We start from the raw sequence: 7,139 nt of genomic DNA on the forward strand, positions 1-7,139 counted from the left end.
CTGCCCGCCCGGGGGTCTGCGGCCCAGCGCAGGCCTCCCTTCCAGCCGCTTCTCTGTAAGTCGCCGGAAGATATTCTCCTGAATTCTGTTTACAGGCGGATAACTTGTATTTTCCCTTTCACTAGCGATGTCGAGGGGAGGCCTCCAGGCTGCCAGAGGGGTGTCGGCAGGGAGGCCGGGTGCGCGGTTTCCACCTCCCGGTGCGCTGCGGCTGCCTCCAGAGCAGCTGCCCCGCCGGGCTCCGGGGGGAGAGGGGCCGCGGGGCGTTTGCGGAATTGTTAGTCGGGACCAGGATCCACAGGTGCAGACAAGTGCTGCCGGGTGCCGGAGGTCAGGATCATCTGCTGTCACCCCAACGGGGTCAGGCTCTGGAAACACGGAGGGCGGTGTCACAGGGCATCCGTTTAGCCATCCTATTTGCCTGATCCTGCTTAAGCAAAGCCCGGCTCCGGCGAGGTGCTGGCTCCGTGTTCAGAGCCTCGCTGACCCACTCGTGTTAATTGCCCTGCAGGGCTAAGGGCCTGATAGGGCGAGGTTAAGGGCCAGATCACAGTTTTGAACCCAAAAAGACAAGAGTACGGATGCCCCCAGGTGTAGCTGTGTTTCGTCATGCTGTAAAAATGATTGATTGGTTTAAAGCAAAGATACATTCTTTCTAAATTTTGAACTCTGTTGGATGTGTTTAAGCATATTTAGAAAAGAAAAATAATGTCACATACTAATTGAAATGCAACCCACTGAGAGATTTTATAAAGCAAGTGTTCATGTGGTATGTTGTTGTAAAGGTTTGTCAGGATCTGATGTTTGTTTCAGTAGGATTGGTCCCGTAAAGCTGCTTGTGTTCAGGTCAGCAGGGAAGTCGTGGAATTGCACCAAAGGAACTAGAGGTGGCAAGAGTTGAATCCATAATTTTGGTCTGCATCCCAAGCAACACTTTCAGTTTTATTTCTGTTAACAGTTTAATTGAATTTCTAATGCTAAGGTATCAATGCAGGACCCTGCTTACTGAAATTATTATGAAAAATGTGGAGCATTTTGTTTTTCAGAAAGTGGCAGACTTCACAAAGCTGGCTAAATTTAGTCAGACAAATTGAAGAAAGTCGTATCTTGCCATATAAAATATATCAATAAAAATTATAGAGCATGCTGACTTCTGCCTTCAAAGGTATGTTTTAAATTATATTAGCAGTAAACATAGTATTTTCCTTTTTTAACTTGCTTTTTCAGGAGTTCAGCTGAATACAGGTTGTGCTGGGTGCCAAATCTGGGTGCTAATTTTCCAGGATTTAGGTTTGTATCTGCTTGCAGGAGAGGGACCTCTACCAATACGACTTCTGAGAGTGGTAAAACTGATGTCAGTGTGATCTTCCGGTTATGAAGGGCTGTAAGATCAAGCCTTTAACGTTTTGGATCTTCTGTAGATTGTTTAGGAATGAAATGTGATTTTTTAACTGCATTTTTGTGTTCCTCAAGAGGGTTAAGTGTCCCAAACAGCTTAAGTAATGTCGAGTTCTCATAGAACCTTTTGACTTGGTGGGAATTGGGAGCAGTTTTGTCTCCTGAGGGTCTGGTTCAGTCAGAATAATTAAACTTACAAATTCTGGGGGGGGGAAAAAAAGGTCTGGAAACTTGATGGGAAAAGAGTATTTAACTTAATTTCTCTGGATCACTGTTTCTGATTTAATAGAAATAATGGCAAGACTACTTTCTGTAGTATTGGTAACTTGGTTTTAATTTCCCAGTCAGTTTTCTAATCCCTGTGTTTTTAATAGAAACAGAATATGACAGAAATGTACTTTCAGCATCTACTGAGTATTTCACATTTTAGAATATTAAGGACCGGATCTTGTAATAAAGCAATCCTATATATTGCTAGTACACATTTATAAAGGTAGAATTGCCGAACTAGCGTCTTAACACGTTCATGATTAAAGCATATTAAATGGCGTATTTGATAAAGAAAGCCCAAGTGTCTTTTAGTTAAACTTATTTTTTTTATGAGAGCCTTAATACTGGAGAGAAGGAAAAGGACTTGTCTCCATTTGAAAGCACTTTGAAATCTGGTGGAAATAGAGCCAAACATCTTTTTATTTATGTGTTACAGCTTTCCAAAACATTTTTTGCTTGGCCTTTTTTGCCCAAATAGCGAACCAACGACTGTTATGTAGATCGATGAAAACACTCGGAGAAAAAAATAGTTTCTATGCATTTTAGATTAAAGATTAACTGATGCTGCAACTTTGCTTATAAAGATTTAACAGGATTTCCTGTTTACTGTTTTAATGGCTTTAGAAACACAAATGGTGCTAAAACCATTTTTAACAGTGAATAACTGTAATTCTAGAACTTCAAAATTATTTTCTAGTAAATGGCAGTTTTCATTGTGGTTTGATTTATGCAGCATCTGCAGGTCTCTAATAATTTAAAAATCTCCTTATAGCAACTGTGGCTTAAACTCTTTAAATTTGGAATACCTAAATGGATGTACATGCATCAAGTACACTGGCAAGTTATTGTATTACCCTTTTTTTTTGATCTTGACTTAGGTGAAATTACTGTTGCTCTTGGCTGAAATTTTGTAGGCAGAATTGGGCTATGGCTTTACAATACTGTTCAGATATTACTGCTCTTTTCTTTTTATTTATGGCCCTGTTTGTCAAATAATAAATCCAAATGTTAAACCTTTTGGGGGTGTAGGATACCGGAAGGATGTTTCACAAAACAGACTCCTGAGCTTTCAAGCAGTGAAGCTTACCCTCAACACTGAATTTTGTGGGTAACTTTATGGGCTTGAACTTGGTCACAGATTATCAATGGTATATGTGTGCAAGTCCAGTAAAAGACACCGTTTCTAGAAGCATTTCTAAACACCTACTTTTTAAAGCCTGGAAAGGTAAGGTTGTGCCCAGTCAGCTTTGACTAGAGAATGCTATTGATGAAGTCTGTGGAAGAAATTTGAGATGCTTTAATAGAAACTTATCAGTAGTATATGCCAAAGCTGCACTGCTTTGATTAGACATTTTCACTTCTATGACATTAATTTATTTCCAAGCAAGATTTATTCAGATTTCCAAAAACATGTTCAGTTGCAATGACCGTGAGTATTTCTTCTGCTGGCAGTGTTCATGTACAGTTTCCAATCCTTTAGATTTCAGTCTGATGCTATCTACATGTGGCTTGCTAGAAGCATTGTGATAAATGGAGATGGAATAAAAATCCCCAAAAATAATTATATAATATTTACATAAATGATGACTTCGAGTTGAAAAACCTGTATTGAAGAGGATAATTTTCAAGCTGGTGGGACATCAATCATTTTAATGGGAGCAGGAGCAAAACAACTTTTAAAAATCACATTTCTAAAGAATATAGTTCCACAAAATGAACTTTCACAGGCAAAGTAAAATATTTGAAAATTTACAAGCCAACCTTTTTCTGGAAAAAAATGTCAGCTCTTTGTATTTTTATTTGCATGAATAGAACCCATGCCACCTTCCTTTCCAAGTGATACTAGAATGGTTTAGGTAAGGCAATAACCCTTAGGTCATGTACTTCACTTTTAAGTGAATTATTCATTGCTTATGTCTCTGCAGATGTAAAAATGTGTCTGTCATTTGTTGTGCAAAGTTGTATCTTTATGAAATGTGCCACGTTATTTTATGTGCAGTATCATGATACTTTATACAGTGAGTCAAGTTATACTGTATGTCTGGTATACATTGATGTTTGCTGCTTCACGCTTAAACTGGTAGGTTTTTTGCATGGGATTCTATACCTTTGAGGGCAATATTTTTGAAATCTACCCTAATTATTAGAACTCCTAACAGGAATCAGAACAATTAAGTGACTGTAAACGGAATTTCAGCTGGCTAAACATATTACTATTTATTAGTGTAAAATCAGTAACTGAAGCTGTCGTACTTATTTTCAATAAATATACATTATTTCAGGTAAATTAATTTTTTTCTCCTTTTACCATTTGCAAGTAACTTTTTGATGTGAATGTGTGCGCCTCGGTATCTCAGTAAACAACAGAATAAGTGCACGCTCTTTGTTGTTTCAGCGAATGTGAGGGGAAAATGTATCACTTGAATGAACAAATGTCTGTTCATGCATAAGCATGATTTCTTTACAGATACGTGAAGCGTTTTTGCATAGCGCCAACAGGCAAACTTCTGCTAATTCTATATTTTAATGTAAAGTAACCCACAGAAATACTCAGAATCTGCTTTTTAACATATTATTAAATATATATTGAGATTTTTATGTGCCTTTCAGCATTTCCTAAGAAGAAATCTCATGTGTTCCTTAGCTCTCTCACCAAAAGTCCAATAGCGGCTTTGTCATTAAAATGAAATTTATACTAAAAATGTAATAATAAATTCTAATTCCTGATACATTTTTCAGCTGTGCCAGAAATCCTGTATCTGTAGCAGCCAGAAGAATTTGGTAATATTTTCGCATGTTACAGTGAAAGAAATTACAGTCAGAAATTTGCCTTCCTGGTACACCTCTACAATTATGTAGTTAAGTAACAAAACCAACTGTGACTATAGTTAATATAACAGAATATATTTATTGTATATATTCACCTCTTACACAGATATTCTAAATATATATTCTACCTGAAATCAGAAGTTCTAGTTTTTTATGGAATATATTTGTGGAGACATGGTCTTTTCAGCTTTTACTGTTATTTATCTGATGCTGCATAATGCATGTTGTTAAAACTTTTGGATGGATTTAATCTGTCTGCACAGTTTGTATCATGAGATAAAAGTGCTCACTATATCTGGAGCATATCTGAAGAAAGTGACTTTCACCTTCCAATTATACTGCATGGCTTTTTGGCAAATCATCAGTAATTCTGTTTCCTGTATGCACTTCATGTGTACATGTCCTGAATGTATGGAAGGATTACTTACTGAAATGAAAATATTTTTGAGCACTGAAATTAAGGTTTTTCAAATATAAATAGTTTAAGGTAGGAAGTAAATATAGTCATTTTTGCTGTAAAATAAAAAAAAAAAAATTAGCCTTATGTAGAGCCGATCAATATTTCTTTTTAAATGGAAGATGGTGACTTTTTTCAAAATGAAACATGTTCAGGGAAACATACCTGTTTCAATAGGAAGGTTTTCTCAGGTTCAGCTTATATGAGAGAATTGCCCTAGAATAGTTTAGTGGTAAGAATACTTCCTTAAATCAGTTTCTGGACTTGAATGTAGGTCTTCTGTGATCAAAGTGAATACTGAGCTATAAAACTATTGGTTATTGATTGGACTCTTTCTTTATCCAACTTTTAAATGTGACTTTTAAATTATTTTACAGAGGGGATTTTTGATGCTGGATTTTCCCATCTTGTATGAATATCCTCATCTTTCACCTATCCTCGCTTTTGTTTGAACTTTCTGTTGTTGAGAAAAGTCTGATTTTATTTTCATGCAACGTAGAAAGATTACTTAACATTACATTTTAGGGACGAGGCAGGAAAACTGTTTTCCTTTCAATTTTATTTTTTTAACATTAAACAATAGCATGCAGAATAAAAATGTGCTTGAAATAACACATGCACTAGTGATTCCAAAGAATATAGTTAAGAAAAAAGTCAAATGGGAGACGTGCTTTTGAAAAACGTATGTGCTTTGGTTTAGTAAGGCAGGGAAAAAGTCCTAGTCTCCAGTGCAAGTGTATTAATACCAGGGATTTCTTTCTATGCAATATTATGGTGCACCTGGTTTTTTTTGGGATTAACTTGATTGGTATAGTTATTGTATTGGTGTGTTGTGTATAGAATATTCTGTTAAGTGTCATTAAGGAAACTGTATGTCTTTAATAGCGTTATATCTTTAGGCTCTTTTTTGTCCAATCTGACTTCACTAAATCATAATCATACTCCTTTGAGTAAGAGTAACAAGACAATATTTCATAAAACTGTGTAATGAAATCTCATGCATTATACTTCATTCTTTTTCACCTTCTAGGACAAAGAGTTGTGTTACTGTTGGGAGTTTTAAATTTTTTGTATCTCTGTATCTTAAAAATAAACCAAATTGCATTATACTTCTAAACTCAAAGAGCTAACATGTATGTTTTTAAAGCTGATCAAAAATAGTAAAACTAAAATTGGTTGGGATTACTTGTAAGTCCAGTTTCTAAACTGTGGTATAACAAATGTTGTGTACAACCTGTAACTGGCTTCATGGAGGTGCATCCTGACATGAAGTTCATGCATTTTAAGGTTGGTACAAAATGAGCTCTATCTGGGTGCAAAACCTGCCTACATCTGGACATGAATCCAGGTTGCAATGCAGGAAAATTGACTGCTGTGACAGAAAATTACTGTTCTTGGAATGGTTTAAACAAACCTAACTCCTTCCTTGTAGTGTTACGCAAATCATTTCTCTCTGTAATGGAGATGCTCTCTGTTGAAGACAGTGTTCTTTAACAGGCAAGTTTTTATTACTATTTCTTTGATTTACCTAGACTTTGTTTGGAAAAAAAAAAGTTGTTTCTTAACTATGTACTTAACTAGTAAATTACTTTTGGTTGTAGTTTCTTCTGCAATGTTTATATGTCACCAAGTAATGTTTGTTTCTAATGTTTGTAAAAGTAATGCAGTATCACCAAAAGTTCAAAATCAACATTTTCTAATAATGCCTTGTAATTTACCTAGCCTTACAGTATTTCAGATAATTTTTCACCAAAACCGCATTTAGTCACTGGTTGTCACAATTATGAAAAATATATATATTTATAAACCTGTAGCTTCTAGCTGTCATTAAAGATTAATGATACAAATTGCGAGCACGTGGTGAATATAAACCTCTTTTTTAACTGACAAACCATGAATTCTTTTTTGTTGAAGATCTGAAACAGTTATGTTCCTATTCATCCATAGTGCGTGTATGAAGACGTGTTGTGATGTACCTGCACACCTGAAGACAAATATCTAATATTTGGGCCAGATTTCCCTGCCAACTTGTCTTCAGGCAGTCTCCATTAAGAGCATTCTCTGTAGAAGCGGCAGTGTACGAGTTACGTTGGTAATCTGGTCTTCTGAAGTATAACCATCTTTCAAGAAGATAGGATGAGATTATCGGTGGGTGTAAATGTATGTAGCTGTCTTGATAGTCTTG

Source organism: Fulmarus glacialis, unplaced genomic scaffold (genome assembly GCF_000690835.1).
Source record: "Fulmarus glacialis isolate BGI_N327 unplaced genomic scaffold, ASM69083v1 scaffold35603, whole genome shotgun sequence".
NCBI lineage: Eukaryota > Metazoa > Chordata > Aves > Procellariiformes > Procellariidae > Fulmarus > Fulmarus glacialis.